The sequence below is a fragment of the Haematobia irritans genome, chromosome 2 (assembly GCF_050003625.1).
Source record: "Haematobia irritans isolate KBUSLIRL chromosome 2, ASM5000362v1, whole genome shotgun sequence".
NCBI classification, from domain to species: Eukaryota; Metazoa; Arthropoda; class Insecta; order Diptera; family Muscidae; genus Haematobia; species Haematobia irritans.
Window position 1 is genome coordinate 183,950,200 of NC_134398.1, and position 19,007 is coordinate 183,969,206.

Below are 19,007 nucleotides of genomic sequence, written 5' to 3' on the forward strand. Positions count from 1 at the left end.
TTGTCGAAATCAGAAATACATATATATGGAAGCTATATCTAAATCTGAACCGATTTCAACCAAATTTGGCACGCATAGCTACAATGCTGATTATACTCCCTGTGCAAAGTTTCAACTAAATAGGAGCACAAAATTGGCCTCTGTGGTCATATGAGTGTAAATCGGGCGAACGATATATATGGGAGCTATATCTAAATCTGAACCGATTTCAATAAAATTTGGCACACTTGACTACACTACTAATTGTACTCCTAGTGCTTTTCTCTGGCTTCTGGGGCCATAGAAGTCTATATCGGCCGAAAGATATATATGAGAGCTATATCTCAATCTGAACCGATTTCAATCAAATTTGGCACACCTGACTATAGTACATATTATCCTCCTGGTGCAAAATTTCAAGCAAATTAGGGTAAAACTCTGGATTCTAGGGCCATATAAGTCCATATCGGGCGAAAGATATATATGGAAGCTATATCTAAATCTGAACCGATTTCTTCCAAAATCAATAAGGTTCTATTCTGACCCAAAGCAGGCACTTGTACCAAATTTGAAGGCGATTGGACTTAAACTGCGACCTAGACTTTGATCACAAAAATGTGTTCACAGACAGACGGACGGACAGACGGACATGCCTAGATCGACTCAGGGACCTACCCTGAACATTATTGCCAAAGACACCATGTGTCTATCTCGTCTCCTTCTGGGTGTTGCAAACATATGCACTAACTTATAATACCCTGTTCCACAGAGTGGCGCAGGGTATAAAAAACGATCGAGTAAAATCAAACTATCTAATTTAAAAAATTTCTTTAAATTAACGCAATATTTTAAATTTTGAAACACTGTCCATCTTCGATCAATTTTTTTCAAAAATCCTTAAAAAATCCCCATTGTTTTCTGTTTAGCTCCATTTGGTAGTATTCTTTAAAGTGACGATTGCCACAGCAATCGTTAACACTTCAAGTGCGATTTTTTAAAAGAGTTTAGAGAAGTTCTCCTCCTTCATCCATACATAGGCCTGTAAACTATACTCTGACCATTACCCAGCAAATTGAAAAGTTGCAATGCTTTTTGCGATTTGGGCAGTGATTGCTCGAAACTCCATTCGCTACACGTTTATATTTCCACAAAAAGCCAAAATAAAAAAAAAACAGACAAAAATCGAATTGGTAATAAATTCTACTTTTATTTAAGATTTCAATCAATTTATTTTAATTTCATTGTTAATGTAAGTTATGGTTATACCTCGTTACTTGGATTCAGATATAAGCCCTGCGGTTTTCTTATTTTTGTTTTTAATGATGGTAGAATAATAACGAGTAGGGATTTGTAAATACCCTTAATTTGATAAGGGCCAAGAGAGGTGTCATGGCAATTTCTTTTTTATTTTGATATATTAAAAAATAAAACAATAATAAAATATTTAACAATTCACACAATTTGCGAATAATTTCTAATCCTACCTTTTTTATTTTTAATTAAAAACAATAGATTTAGGAGATCTCATCTTAAAACGAACATTGGCTGATTCCAAATAGTTTAATGTTCATTAGTAAAACTTTAAAGAAAAATATTTGCATATTGGTAAGATAACAATTTTTTATACAGTAGCAAATGTCTACTATATTAGGTGGCTGATATGTAGTGCAACAAAGTATAACGCTATATTTGTATCTTTTTTAATTTGATTGTTCGTAAATAACAATAAAATTTTAGAATAAGTCTAGATTTGTTCGAATTCGTTACCTTTGGCACACTGAGCAAAGAGCATTCCCCGTTCCCAAGATTTTACACTAATGATTTCGGTATTGATTCCCAGCCAAAGAAACGGAGAATTGAAGTAAGGATACTTTAAGGAAACAATTATCTTTTCAATTTATGTTTTGGGTACTTGATTTCAAAAAACAAATTTTAATTTATTCGTCTTTTTAGCTTATTCGAAAAACAAATTCTATAGAAATAAAATTTTTAAAAAATTTTCTATAGAAATAAAATTTTCTATGGAAATAAAATTTTGACAAATTTTCTTTAGAAATAAAACATTGACAAAATTTTCTAGAGAAATACAATTTTGACAAAATTTTATATAGAAATAAAATTTTGAAAAAAAATTTATAGAAATAAAATTTTAACAACATTTTCTATAGAAATAAAATTTTGACAAAAATTTCTATACAAATGAAATTTTGACACATTTTTCTATGCAAATAAAATTTTGACAAAATTGTCTATGGAAATAAAATTTTGACACAATTTTCCATAGAAATAAACTTTTGACAAAGTTTCCTATAGAAATAAAATTTTGACAAAATTTTCCATAGAAATAAAATGTTGCCAAAATTTTCCATAGAAATAAAATTTTGACAACATTTTCTATAGAACTAAATTCTTTACAAAATATTTTATAGAAATAAAATATTGAACCAATTTTCTATAGAAATTTAATTTTGACAAAATTTTCTATAGAAATGAAATTTTGACAAAATTTTCTACAGAAATAAAATTTTGACAAAATTTTCTATAAAAATAAAGTTTTGACTAAATTTTTTATAGAAATAAAATTTTGACAAAATTTTCTATAGAAATAAAATTTTGACAAAATATTCTATCGAAATAAAATTTTGACAAAATTTTCTATAGAAATAAAATTTTGACAAAATTTTTATAGAAATAAAATTTTGACAAAAATTTCTATAGAAATAAAATTTTGACAAAATTTTCTATCGAACTAAATTTTGACAAAATTTTCCATAGAAATAAAATTTTGACAAAGTTTTCCCATAGAAATAAAATTTTGAGAACATTTTCTATAGAACTACATTTTTTACAAAAATATTTTATATATATAAAATATTGAACAAATTTTTCATAGAAATGAAGTTTTGACAACATTTTCTATAGAAATAAAATTTTGACAAAATTTTCCATAGAAACAAAATTTTGACAAAATCTTCTATAGAAATAAAATTTTGACAAAAATTTCTATAGAAATAAAACTTTTGACAAAATTTTCTACAGAAATAAAATTTTGACAAAATTTTCTTATAGAAAAAAAATTTGAAAAAAATTTCTATAGAAATAAATTTTTGACAAAATTTTCTATGGAAATAAAAGTTTAACAATATTGTATATAGAAAAAAATTTTAACACAATTTTCTATAGAAATAAAATTTTTACAAAATTTTCTATAGAAAATTTTATATTTTGACAAAATTTTCTATAGAAATAAAATTTTGACAAAATTTTCGACAGAAATAAAATTTTGACAAAATTTTCTATAGAAATAAAATTTTGACAAAATTTTCTATAGAAATAAAATTTTAACAACATTTTCTATAGAAATAAAAATATAGACAAAGTTATCTATAGAAATAAAATTTGGACAAAAATTTCTATAGAAATAAAATTTTGACAAAAAGTATGGGAGCCACCGTGGTGCAATGGTTAGCATGCCCGCCTTGCATACACGAGGTGGTGGGTTCGATTCCTGCTTCGACCGAACACCTAAAAGTTTTTCAGCGGTGGATTATCCTACCTCAGTAATGCTGGTGACATTTCTGAGGGTTTCAAAACTTCTCTAAGTGGTTTCACTGCAATGTGGAACGCCGTTCGGACTCGGCTATGAAAAGGAGGTCCCTTGTCATTGAGCTTAACATGGAATCGGGCAACGCTCAGTGATAAGAGAGAAGTTCACCAATGTGGTATCACAATGGACTGAATAGTCTAAGTTAGCCTGATACATCGGGCTGCCACCTAACCTAACCATGTATAGAAATAACATTTTAACAAAATTTTTATAGAAAAAAAATTTTGACAAAATTTTTTATAGAAAAAAAATTTTGACAAAATTTTTCATAGAAAAAAAATTTTGACAAAATTTTCAATAGAAATAAAATTTTGACAAAATTTTATATAAAAATAATATTTTTAAAAAATTTCTACAGAAATGAAATTTTGACAAAATTTTCTATAGAAATGAAATTGTGACAAAATTTTCTATGGAAATAAAAGTTTGACAAAATTGTCTATGGAAATAAAATATTGAAAAAAATTTTCTATAGAAATAAACTTTGGAGAAAGTTTCCTATAGAAATAAAATTTTGAGAAATTTTTCCATAGAAATAAACTTTTGACAAAGTTTCCTATAGAAATTAAATTTTGAAAAAATATTCTATAGAAATAAAATTTTGACAAAATTTTCTATAGAAATAAAATTTTGACAAAATTTTCTATAGAACTAAATTTTTTACAAAATATTTTATAGAAATAAAATATTAAACAAATTTTCTATAGAAATTAAATTTTGACAAAATTTTTATAAAAATGAAATTTTGACAAAATTTTCTATGGAAATAAAAGTTTGAAAAATTTTCGATAGAAATAAAATTTTGACAAAATTTTCTACAGAAATAAAATATTGACAAAGTTTTCTATAGAAATAAAATTTTGACAAAATTTTCTATAGAAATGAAATTGTGACAAAATTTTCGATGGAAATAAAATTTTGACAAAATTGTCTATGGAAATAAAATTTTGACAAAATTTTCCATAGAAATAAACTTTTGACAAAGTTTCCTATAGAAATAAAATTTTGACAAAATTTTCTATCGAATTAAATTTTTGACAAAATTTTCCATAGAAATAAAATTTTGACAAAGTTTTCAATAGAAATAAAATTTTGAAAACATTTTCTATAGAACTAAATTTTTTACAAAAATATTTTATATATATAAAATATTGAACAAACTTTTTATAGAAATGAAGTCTTTACAAAATTTTCTATAGAAATGAAATTTTGACAAAATTTTCTATAGAAATGAAATTTTGACAAAATTTTCTATAGATATAAAATTTTGACAAAATTTTCTATAGAAATAAAATTTGACAAAATTTTCTATAGAAATGAAATTTTGACAAAATTTTCTATAGAAATAAAATTTTGACAAAATTTTCTACAGAAATAAAATATTGACAAAGTTTTCTATAGAAATAAAATTTTGACAAAGTTTTCTATAGAAATAAAATGTTGACAACATTTTCTATAGAAATAAAATATTGACAACTTTTTCTATAGAAATAAACTTTTGACAAAGTTTCCTATAGAAATAAAATTTTGACAAAATTTTCTATCGAACTAAATTTTGGACAAAATTTTCCATAGAAATAAAATTTTGACAAAGTTTCACATAGAAATAAAATTTTGAAAACATTTTATATATTTTACAAAAATATTTTATAGAAATGAAATATTGAACAAATTTTCTATAGATATGAAATTTTGATAAAAATTTTCTATAGAAATGAAATTTTGACAAAATTTTCTATAGAAATGAAATTTTGACAAAATTTTCTATAGAAATGAAATTTTGACAAAATTTTTTTTAGAAACACAATTTTGACAAAATTTTTTATAAAAATAAAATTTTGGCAAAATTTTCTATAGAAATAAAATTTTGACACAATTTCCAATAGAAATGTTTACAAAATTTTCTATAGAAATAAAATTGTAACAAAATTTTTTATAAAAATAAATTTTGAACAAAATTTTTTATAGAAATAAAAGTTTGACAAAATTTTCTATAGAAATACAATTTTAACACAATTTTCTATAGAAATAAAATTTTGACAAAATTTTCTATAGAAATAAAATTTTGTCAAAATTCCCTATAGAAATAAAATGTTGCCAAAATTTTCTATAGAAATAAAATATTGACAAAATTTTCTATAGAAATGAAATTTTGACAAAATTTTCTATACATATAAACATTTTGACAAAGTTTTCTCAAAATTCTGGTAAATACCCCCTCCATATTTAAAGTCTTAAAAATTAAGTTTTAGTAAATATACAAAATCTCCAATTTTTTTCAAAATTTATATTAGCTGCATAAAATATCATTTATTCCACAGCGGTAATAGAAATCCTAAACATGTCTCAAAATTCTAAGAATCCATAGTCTGACACTCAACTGTCACATTCCACATCGCACATACTTGTCAGCTTTTCAAAAGAAAAAAATCTTTGAAGATATTTTCAAAACTCCTCATAAAGAATGATGTCGACGACTTAAGCGTAGGTTTATTTTTTCTTTGAAATTTAAATCGCTTCTTACCAAAAGGTTGTTTTTGTTATATTCATTGATCCTACCAAACACGCACACACACACATAAGAGACGAACGAATGGATGAATGAATATGCCAAAATGGTTTTGGAATAATCCTTGGCACGCATGTTTTCAAAAAAACAGTAGCCATCTCTGAAGGGGGAGCTCTGTGAGTCCAAAAACCCACATTTAAAACAGAAGAAATTAAAGAGGACTAAGAAGCGACGAAGCGTAGTTATCTGGCACATAATCTGTCAAAATATAAAAATCATAATAAATCATAATGGCGTAGGGGTTTTTGGTCAAGTCACGCAAGAGATCCTTATGTTTTCTCTATTCGCTTCTTTTTTCTTTTTTTTTTTTTTTTTTTTTGTTGTTCAACTCTCCTCCAATAGCTTCTGTGGAAGGAAGAAATTTTCAAACGAGGATCTTTTCCATTGTTCACACGAGTTTATTGTTTTAAAATATGCTAACTAGCAAAGGGTATTATTATATAGTATTAATATTAAAAATTCTATACAGTAAGGGATTGTCCATAGAAGACACTTTTTGTGATAAAGGATAAATAAATAAAATTTGATTCAAAATAAGGGAAAAAGGGAACTGAATTTAGAAAGAGAGCTGAGGATAAAATGACATTTTCCATTATGGTGCAAAGATATGCAAAAATCGATTATACATATAAATGACAGCTAACATATAGCCCCCATATAAACCGATCCCCAGATTTGGCTTGCGGAGCCTCTACGAGAAGCAAATTTCATCTGATCCCGTTGAAATTTGGTACATGGAGTTAGGATATGATCTCTAACAACCATGCAAAAATTGGTCCATATCGATCCATAATTATATATAGCGCCCATATAAACCGATCCCCAGATTTGGCTTGCGGAGCCTCTAAGAGAAGCAAATTTCATCCGATCCCGTTGAAATTTGGTACATGGAGTTAGGATATGATCTCTAATAACCATGCAAAAATTTGTCCACATCGGTCAATAACTATATATAGCCCCATATAAACCTATCCCCCGATTTGGTTTGCAGAGACTCTAAGAGAAGCAAATTTCATCCGACCCGTCTAAAATTTGGTACATGGTGTTAGTATATGGTCTCTAATGACCATGCAAAAATTGGTCCACATCGGTCCATATTTATATAAATCCCCCATATAAACCGATCACCAGATTTGACCTCCGAAGCCTCTTGGAAGACCAAAATTCTTCTTATTCAGTTGAAATTTTGTACGTGGTGTTAATGTATGGCCTCAAACACCAATGCAAAAATTGGTCGAAATCGGTCCATAATTATATATAGCTCCCATATAAACCGATCCCCAGATTTGACCTCCGGAGCCCCTTGGAAGACCAAAATTCATCCGATTCGGTTGAAATTTAGTACGTGATGTTAGTATATGGTATCCAACAACCATGCAGGAATGGGTTCATATCAGTCCATAATTATATATAGCCCCCACATAAACCGATCCCCAGATTTGACCTCCGGTGCCTTTTGGAGAAGCAAAATTCATCCCATCTGGTTGAAATTTAGTACGTGGTGGTAGTATATGACATTTAACAACCATGCCAAAAGTGGTCCATATCAGTCCATATTCATATATAACCCCCATATAAACCGATCCCGAGATTAGGTTTTGGAGCCACTTGGAGGAGCAAATTTCATCCGAGTCAATTGAAATTTGGTACATTGTGCTAGTATATGGCCGTTAACATCCATGCCTAACTAGGTCCATATTGGTCTATAGTTATATATAGCCCTCAGATAAATCGATCCCCAATCACACAAAAATTGGTCCATATCAAGTTCATAATTGTATATAGCCCCCATATAAGCGAACCCCATATTTCAATTCTGGCTCTCTACGTACCGTGCCAAAGTCCATATCGATTTGTAATTATTTATAGACTTACCTACACATACCTTTTTTGTCTAATATTTACCACGTATGGACTAACTCACAATTTAGAAAACGATGTTAAGAAGTTTTAAGATACCACAACCCAATTAATTCGATTGTGGATGGCAGTCTTTCGTAGAAGTTTCTACGCAATCCATGGTGGAGGGTACATAAGATTCGGCCTGGCCGAACTTACGGCCGTATATACTTGTTTAGATTGAAAAATTTACTTTTACTCATTTAAAATTTTGAAAAAGTCGACATTTCGACCATTTAGAAAGTCGTCTTTTGACTTTTACGGTTATTGAAAAGTCGACTTTTTCGTTGCAACTTTTCATTTTTCAAAAAATATAACAAATGTCATAACATGCAATTTCCAACCCTACAATGTTTACCACAACTATATAATTTTTGATAAGGTTAGGTTAGGTTAGGTGGCAGCCCGATGTAATGAAAATGTTCTTTTTGGTGGTGCAAAATTGACGCAGAAGCGATGAATTTAACATGGGCTTGTCATAGGACAGAAGTCCTCCATTTCAACAGCCATTGCACTGAATTTGCATCACTTCTTTAGGTACACACAGAGAAGGAATATGATCACCTCAAACATGTTTTAAGAGCAAAATGTTATTTTTGGGTGGTGACCATGTAACATGGTTTTCGCAACCATGTTATTTTCTCGGAAATCATGTATCTGATTTCGGCAAGCAGGTTATATTTGACGAGAAAATAACATTTTAGTGACAATCATGTTACATGGTCACCATACAAAAATAAATTTTGCTCTTAAAACATGTTTGAGGTGATCATATTCCTTCTCTGCGTGTATGATCCGAATTCAATGTTTTGGATGTAAATTAAAAAATTCTGTGATATTTTGTCAAATAAATAATTTTTATAATTGTTTATAATTTTTAATGGATTCTAATGCTTGTCGGAAACGTTTGACCTCAAATATTTTCAAAAATTCGCAATTTTTTTAGAATGGTTTTAGCATTTTATTCGAAAAAATTTAAATGATTTGTACCATTTTATGAATTCTTACTCTGTTTTTAACCTATTTGAAACAAAAAAAGTTAAAATTACCCATTAAAAGTATGAAAAAACCAAGTTATAAAAAAATTAATTAAAAGAACTTCCTGGGTTGTTAAAATAAAAAACATCATTGGGAGAGCATCTTCTGGAAGTTCTTTTAAAGTTGTGCCTTTGGAAGAACTTTCAAATTTTTTTGCTGGGCGACTATTCGATTTTTCTAAAATTTGAAAAAGTCGACTCTACGACTTTCGCACTTTTCCCAAAAATTAAAGATTAAATTTTTCGACTTTTTAAAAACTGGATAAAATGGCCTTCAAGCTTTATGGTTAATGTAATGCCCCAATTTTAATTTTCGACTTTGTTGTGAAATTTCAAAATATAAAGATTTCCCTGTCATGCGACAAATTCGACCTTTTCGTTCATGTTCGATTAGTCGATTTTGGTCACTGCACGCAGAGAAGGAATATGATCACCTCAAACATGTTTCAAGAGCAAAATGTTATTTTTGTATGGTAACCATGTAACATGTTTGTCACTAAAATGTTATTTTCATGTTACATGGTCACCACCCAAAAAAAACATTTTGCTCTTAAAACATGTTTGAGGTGATCATATTCCATCTCTGGGTGTACAAAAACACTATTTGTCGATTTTGACTTACATAAAAAGTCGACTAGTTCATTTGATACGATTTTCAAAAATCGTTTTTGGATATAAAATAAAGTTCAATTGAACTATTTGTTGACAAACTTTCGATTATCCGAAAACTCGATTTTCTACTTTGAATATATGGGAATAATAAATTTTGGCCAAGTCAATCATGATAACTACAAAGTTTATCTTAATGAACATGCTAGTATAAAAACATGTTTTAAATATACCAAAGGTTTATGCCCGTAGGGTAACAATTTTTTAGGAATTTTATTTTAAGAAATATAATCTGAATTAATTCACGATTCAGATACACTGTAAAAATACAAAAAAATAAGATGTGATCTATTTTACGCCAACATTTCTGGGTGTATGGGATTAATTAATCCCAGAAAAGGTTCATGATCACCTACCTCATCACGGGGAACATGTAACGTGTTTGTTAATATTCTGAGGCAAAGATGCCTGGAATACTTCTTCCACATGCCCTACCCTAACATCAATACAATATTTTGTATTATGTTGAAACAAACCCAGTCGATTTCTCACCGTGCAAAAACACAAGAATCCAAAAGGAAGAAGATTTTGATGAACAAGGAAGCCAAAGAAGACTATGATGAGATGCTGATATCGATATTATGAAACATTGGAAGATGGTGTGGTAATGGCTTCTTGAAAATGGAAAGAAAAAAAAAATATTATTAAGGGCGCGTGCAACTCCAAAATGATGAAAACATAGAGAAGCGCAGGTAGCCAAAGATAATAATTTCGAGAAAAAAAGAAAAAATCAAGCCATAACCTGTACAAAAAAATATATGAAGGCGTAGAACAATGAAAACAGATTGTCAACCCAGTATTACGTGCTGGCAAAGCAAAAAGACCTCAAGCTAAAATCACAGACCTTCATCAAAAATTCCAAAAACGTTCAACTAAACGTTAGTCCTTTCAGTTCTCCTTTCTGTTCTGCTTTAGAACAACAAATTAAGGCGTAAGTCAAAGGTATGATATGTCACACCGTATGTAGAAAAAATCGTCGTTATTTAAAGTTTAACTTTTCTTTCTTTTTTTCAAGACCGTCTCTATTAAAAATGAAGAATGACATTATCATGACGAACGATCACAACAAAATTCCAAGGGACCCAAGGATAACTTGAAAAGGCAATAATTTCCACAATTTAAATAAAATGAAATTTTCTATTAAAAGTAAATTTCTATGAAATTTTCTACTGAACCTAAATTTGAAAACAAAAATTTATCAATGGTAATTTTTGAAGAAATTTTCGTAAATAAAAAATATTGATGAATTTTTTATTGGAAGTAAATTTAAATGATTTTTTTTAACTAAAGAAGATATCAATGAAATTTTCTAATGAAAGTAAATTTCTATGAAATTTTATACTGAATGCAAATTTCTATGAAATTTTCTATTAAAATTTAATTTTGATTAAATTTTCAATAAATAGTAAATTTAGATGAAATTTTCTATTAAAAGAAAAATTCGATGAAATTTTCTGTAAATAGTGAATTTCGATGGAATTTTATATTAAAGGCAAATTTTGATGAAATTTTAAAATAACATAAAAATTAAAATTAAGTTCTTTATTAATAGAAAATTTTGATAAAATTGTATATTAACATAAAATTTCAATAGAATTTTCTACCAATTGCAAATTTCGATTAAATTTTCTATAAAAAGAAAACTTCGATGAAATTTTCTATCAATAGCAAATTTCGATGCAATTTTCTATTAATAGCAAATTTCGATGAAATTTTCTATTTTTTCTATAGAAATAAAATTTTTACAAAAATTTCTATAGAAATAAAATTTTCAGAATATTTTGGATAGAAATAAAATCTTGACAAAATTTTCTATAGAAATAAAAGTTTGACAAAATTTTCTATAGAAATAAAATTTTGACAAAATTTTCTATAGAAATACAAATTTTGACAAAAGTTTCTATAGAAATAAAATTTTTAAAAAATTTTCTATAGAAACTAAAAGTTTTACAAAATTTTCTATAGAAATAAAATTTTGACAAAATTTTCCAGAGAAATAAAATTTTGACAAAATTTTCTATAGAAATAAAATTTTGACAACACTTTCTATGGAAATAAAATTTTGACAACACTTTCTATGGAAATAATATTTAGACAAAATTTTCAATAGAATTAAAATTTTGACAAAAATTTCTGTAAAAATAATTTTTCCGAAAATTTTCTATAGAAATTAAAATTTTCACAAAATTTTCTATAGAAATAACATTTTTAAAAAATTTTCAATAGAAATTAAAATTTTGATAAAATTTTCTATAGAAATAAAATTTTAACACAATATATAAATAAAATGTTGACAAAATTTTCTATAGAAGTAAAATTTTGACAAAATTTTCTATAGAAAAAAAATTTTAACAAAATTTTCTATAGAAAAAAAAAATGACAAAATTTTCCAGAGAAATAAAATTTTGACAAAATTTTCTATAGAAATAAAATATTGACAAAATTTTCTACAGAAATAAAATGTTGATAAAATTTTCTACAGAAATAAAATTTTGACAAAATTTTTTATAGAAATAAAATTTTGACAAAATTTGTTATAGAAATAAAATTTAGACAATTTTCCCAAAAGATAACAATTTTGACAACATTTTCTGTAGAAATAAAACTTTCGATATGATATTCTATACAAATAAAATTATCGACATAATTTTCTATGGAAATAGAATTTTGACAACATTTTCTATAGAAAAAAAATTTGACAACATTTTCTAAAGAAATAAATTTTGACAAAATTTTCTATAGAAATAAAAGTTTGACAAAATTTTCTATGGAAATAAAATTTTGGCAAAATTTTCTATAGAAATACAAATTTTGACAAAAGTTTCTATAGAAATAAAATTTTGACAAAAGTTTCTATAGAAATAAAATTTTTAAAAAATTTTCTATAGAAATTTAAATTTTGACAAAATTTTCAATAGAAATAAAATTTTAACAACAAATTTCTGTAGAAATAAAATTTTGACAATATTTTTCAGAGAAATAAAATTTTGACAAAATTTTCTATAGAAATAAAATTTTGACAAAATTTTCTATAGAAATAAAATTTTGACAAAAATTTCTGTAGAAATAATTTTTCAGAAAATTTTCTGTAGAAATTAAAATTTTGACAAATTTTTCACAAAATTTTCCAGAGAAATGAAATTTTGACAAAATTTTCTATAAAAATAAAATTTTGACAAACATTTCAATAGAAATAATTTTTCAGAAAATTTTCTATCGAAATTAAAATTTTTACAAAATTTTCTATAGAAATAACATTTGTAAAGAATTTTCAATAGAAACTAAAATTTTGACAAAATTTTCTATAGAAATAAAATTTTAACAAAATATAGAAATAAAATTTTGACAAAATGTTCTATAGAAATAAAACTTTGGACAAAATTTTCTATATAAATAACATTTTGACAAAACTTTCTATAGAAATAAAATTTTGACAAAATTTTCTATAGAAATAAAATTTTGACAAAATTTTCTATAGAAATAAAATTTTGCCAAAATTTGCAATAATAATAAAATTTTGACTAATTTTTTTATAGAAATAAAATTTTGACAAAATTTTCTATAGAAATAAAAATTTAACAAAATTTTCTATAGAAATAAAATTTTGACAAAAATTTTCTATAGAAATAAAATTTTGACAAAATTTTTTATAGAAATAAAATTTTGACAAAATTTTCTATGGAAATAAAATTTTAACAAAATTTTTTATAGAAATAAAATTTTCAGGAAATTCGAAAGAAATAAAATTTTGACAAAATTTTCTATCGAAACAAAATTGTAGCAAAATTTTCTATAGAACTAAATTTTGACAAAATTTTCTATACAAATACAAATTTCGACAAAAGTTTCTATAGGTATAAAATTTTGAGAAAATTTTCTATAGAAATAAAATTTAGACAAATTTTCTATAAAAATAAAATCTTGACAAAATTTTCTATAGAAATAAAATTTTGACATTTTCTATAGAAATAAAATTTTGACAAAACTTTCTAAAAAAATAAAATTTTGACAAAATTTTCTATAGAAATAATTTTTCAGAAATTTTTCTATAGAAATTAAAATTTTTACAAAATTTTCTATAGAAATAACATTTTAACAAAATTTTCTTTACAAATAAAATTTTGACAAAATTTTGTATAGAAATAAAATTTTGAAAAAATTTTCTATAGAAATACAATTTTTACAAAATTTTCTATAGAAATAATTTTTCAGAAAATTTTCTATAGAAATAAAATTTTCAGAAAATTCGAAAGAAATACAATTTTTACAAAATTTTCTATAGAAACAAAATTGTAGCAAAATTTTCTATAGAACTACATTTTGACAAACTTTTCTATAAAAATACAAATTTCGACAAAATTTTGACAAAAATTTCTATAGAAAGAAAATTTTGACAAAATTTTTCTATAGAAATTAAAATAAATCTTGACAAAATTTTCTATAGAAATAAAATTCTAACAAAATTTTTTATAGAAATAAAATTTTAACAAAGTTTTCAACACAAAAATATTGTATAATTTTGACAAAATTTTCTATAGAAACATTTTTTATAATGAATTTTAGTTTACTACACCGATATTTACTCCATTACATTCACAATCTCTTTTTGTGTAATTTGTAAAGCCTATTTGCATTATCTCATTTTAACAATTTCATCACAAATTCAAAAAGCGGACATTGTTAATCCTCCTTGAAATGTAAAGTTTTGACATGTCGGCTCAGTTGCAGCTTTATATACTCCACCTCCGAATCCAATCAAAGAAAATTCGTCACACTTTTAATGAACCGCATCAGTAATATGGGCTTAATTTTGTATGCCTTTAATTTGTGTGGTGTTAGCGGTGCTGATTGCTGTTCAGCGGTTCTTTTATGGAAATAAAAAAAGGAAAATCTCTTTGGTCGGCTTATATTTTGATTTGGAAGATTTTGGAAGATAAAAAAATTGTTAACTCTTTTTTTTGTGGAATCTTTATTAACATATAAGCCGAATTTATGTTCCACCACTTGATACAAAAAGATTCGTTATGCAGATAAGAATGATAGGCATGAAGCGACAAGTTTTGACGGTTAGATGATAGAATTTATTTATTTATGGCGTGGGCCTATATTGTGAATATACCAAAAGCCATGGTCTTGGTTAAGGTTTATTAATGAGATTTGATTGGACCAATTGAGGCAAAGGATTTAGGTTTTTATTTTTTATCAAAGATATATGCATTTTATTTTTAGTTCCTTTTTACCATGTCTCCTATAGCAACCAATTTCCTCTCAATCTAATCGATATGAGATCGATCTTCATTAAATTATTACTTGGTGTAGGCCGAACCGTCTGTTACACAGGATGTGTTTCAGTCATGCACTGTGGTTCGTATTTAAGAAAATTACAAAAAATGTAATGACTAAAACTGCAAATTTAATTGAAAAAGTAAATTAGACCAAATTACAATTAATAGGCATATTTTATTTCAGCCGAAAACTGAGTACCCTTTTATCCAGAACATGTACAGATTAGCTAAACACTGGCACCAGCTATTTAAACACAACGACAAAAAATTTGAAAAAATTTTATTAAAAAAATTTTGTTAAAATTTTATTTCTATAGCAAATTTTGTCAAAAATTTATTTCTATAGAAAATTTTTGTCAAAATTTTATTTCTATAGGAAATTTTGTCAAAATTTTATTTCTATAGAAAATTTTGTTAAAATTTTATTTCAATAGAAAATTTTGTCAAAATTTTATTTCTATAGAAAATTTTGTCAAAATTTTATTTCTATGGAAAATTTTGTCAAAATTTTATTTCTATAGAAAATTTTGTCAAAATTTTATTTCTACAGAAACTTTTGTCAAAATTTTATTCCAATGGAGAATTTTCTCAAAATTTTATTTCTATAGAGAATTTTCTCAAAATTTTATTTCTATAGAAAATTTTGTCAACACTTTATTTCATGGAAATTTTGTAAAAATTTTATTTCTACAGAAAAATTTGTCAAAATTTTTTTTATAGCAAACTTTGTACAAAATTGTATTTCTATAGAAAATTTTGTCAAAATTTTATTTCTATAGAAAATTTTGTCAAAATTTTATTTCTATAGAAAATTTTGTCAAAATTTTATTTCTATAGAAAATTTTGTCAAAATTTTATTTCTATAGAAAATTTTGTCAAAATTTTATTTCTATAGAAAATTTTGTCAAAATTGTATTTCTATATCAAAATTTTATTTCTATAGAAATTTTGACAACATTTTATTTCTATAGAAATTTTGACAACATTTTATTTCTATAGAAAATTTTGTCAAAATTTTAGTTCTATAGAAAATTTTGTCAACATTTTATTTCTATAGAGAATTTTGTCAAAATTTTATTTCTATAGAAGATTTTGTCAAAATTTTATTTCTATAGAAAATTTTGTCAAAATTTTATTTCTACAGAAAATTTTGTCAAAATTTTATTTCTATAGAAAATTTTGTCAAAATTTTATTTCTATAGAAAATTTTGTCAAAATTTTATTTCTATAGAAAATTTTGTCAAAATTTTATTTCTATAGAAAATTTTGTCAAAATTTTATTTCTATAGAAAATTTTGTCAAAATTTTATTTCTATAGAAAATTTTGTCAAAATTTTATTTCTATAGAAAATTTTGTCAAAATTTTATTTCTATAGAAAATTTTGTCAAAATTTTATTTCTATAGAAAATTATGTGAAATTTTATTTCTATAGAAAATTTTGCCAAAATTTTAGTTCTATAGAAAATTTTGTCAACATTTTATTTCTATAAAAAATTTTATCAAAATTTTATTTCTATAGAAAATTTTGTCAAAATTTTATTTCTATAGAAAATGTTGTCAAAATTTTATTTCTATAGAAAATTTTGTCAAAATTTTATTTCTATAGAAAATTTTGTCAAAATTTTATTTCTATCGAAAATTTTGTCAAAATGTTGTTTCTATAGAAAATTTTGTCAAAATTTTATTTCGATAGAAAACTTTCCCAAAATGTTATTTCCAAAAAACAAGCCAAAATTTTATTCCCAAAAAAAAAAATACTTCTATTTTCTGTTGTTTATTTCTATAGAAAATTTTGTCAACATTTTATTTCTAGCGAAAATTTTGTCGAAATATTGTCTTTATAGAAAAGTTTGCCAAATTTTTATTTCAATAGAAAATTTTTTCAAAATTTTATTTCTATAGAAAATTTTGTCAAAATTTTATTTCTATACAAAATTTTGTCAAAATTCGGTTTTATTTTCTCTAATCATTTACCGTTTTTCCCATTTTTTAACGCTATGCAAGGCTGCAAGTATCATGGTAACGAGCAAAGGTCCTCTGAAAATAAACGAATAAATAGAAATCTGTTTTCTATAATCAAGTAGGCCTTCCAAATTGTTTATTAAAAGTATCCTTACTTCAATTCTCGGCTTCTTTGACTTGCAACTAATACCAAAATCGTTAGTGCAAAGACAAAATCTTTGGAACTGGGCAAGTTTTTTTCAGTGTACTTTTGGCAACCCTTCATATTATTTAAACGTGTATTATTTAGTTTTATTTATGTAACTTAATTAAATTTAAATTTATTATATTACATTACAATAATTCAACTCGAGAATATAACAACGACCCACTTTATAAGCTATCGATATGGGTTTCATCGTTAAGGCTGCAATTTCATCGTTATGTCTGGCATCTGATAAACTTTTCAAAATGTTTTGTGAGCATATTCATTAATTCTTCTTTTTATAAGGGTGCATTCCATTTTTCCCGTATAGAAACGAAGAGGTGTTTAAAATCGATCATTGTAATGTAGAAGTAAAGAAAAAAATAAGAAAAATTATTGCCGCTTTTTCTTTTTATTTTAACATTTAAACATTATTCGGAACCTTCTTGGTTCTGCCAAAAAAAAAAAAAAAAAAAAAAAAAACAAACAAAACAAAAATCAAGATAATAATAATATACATCATATATTATTATTACACCTCTGGCAGAGGAATTATATAAAGCCTTTCATTTGCTACTTGTGAATGGATGAATTTAAAGTCTGAGATGGCTCTCAACTTAGTGATACCAGAGACCAGGGAAGAAAGCCTGTTTTTGGTATTAAAAAAACATTTGTGTATAACTTCAGAATTTAGCGTAGTGCCTTTCGCAGAAGCTAAAAAAAACTCCTTTTACCTACACAAATATATAGTTATAATTTTTTTTCGTTAAGAATTTTTCGTGAGAATGGTGAAGAATGAAAAATAACATAAATTCCTTTAGGGGTATCTGTTACCGAAAATAACACCTAACACCTAATTGTTCTTTTATTTAGATTTTGTGAAGGTTCACAAATCTTAGTTAATATGGGCCAGAACCTCTATAGGTACATGCAAATGAGAAAACATAAATAAAGAGCAAGACTATATATAAATATATAAAGGGATAAACAGAAATAAAATTTTGACAAAACTTTCTATAGAAATAAAATTTTGGGAAAATTTTCTGTAGAAATAAAATTTTGACACAATTTTCTATAGAAATAAAATTTTTACAAAATTTTCTATGGAAATAAAGTGTTGACAAAATTTTCTATAGAAATACAATTTTGACAAAATTTTCTATAGAAATTATATCTTGAGAAAATTTTCTATGGAAATAAAATTTTGACAAAATTTTTTATAGAAATAAAATTTTGACAAAATATTTTATAGAAATAAAATTTTGATAACATTTTCTATAAAAATAAAATTTTGATAAAATTTTTTATAGAAATGAAATTTGACAAAATTTTCTATAGAAATAAAATTTTGGCAAAATTTTCGGTAGAAATACAATTGTGACAAAATTTTCTATGGAAAAAAAATTTTGACAAAATTTTCTATAGAAATAAAGTTTTGACAAAATTTTCTATAGAAAGAAAATTTTGACAAAATTTTTCTATAGAAATAAAATGTTCACAAATTATCTATAGAAATAAAATTTTGACAATATTTTGTATAGAAATAAAATTTTGAGAAAATTTTTCTATAGAAATAAAAGTGTGACAAAATTTTCTATAGAAATAAAATTTTGAGAAAATTTTCTATAGAAATAAAATTTTAACAAAATATTCTATAGAAATACAATTTTTACAAAATTTTCTATAGAAATAAAATTTTGCCAAAATTTTCTATAGAAATAAAATTTTGAGAAAATTTTCTGTAGATATAACATTTTGAGAAAATTTTCAGTAGAAAAAAAATTTTGACAAAATTTTCCAAAGAAATAAAATTTT

At 24.8% G+C, this 19,007-nt stretch overlaps 1 protein-coding gene across 1 annotated transcript in view; it reads right to left on the minus strand.

The window, feature by feature from the left end:
• Window positions 1–19,007, minus strand: part of tkv (serine/threonine receptor kinase thickveins) — a 671,465-nt gene that overhangs the window by 382,559 nt on the left and 269,899 nt on the right. The gene's annotated exons all lie outside the window — the stretch shown is intronic.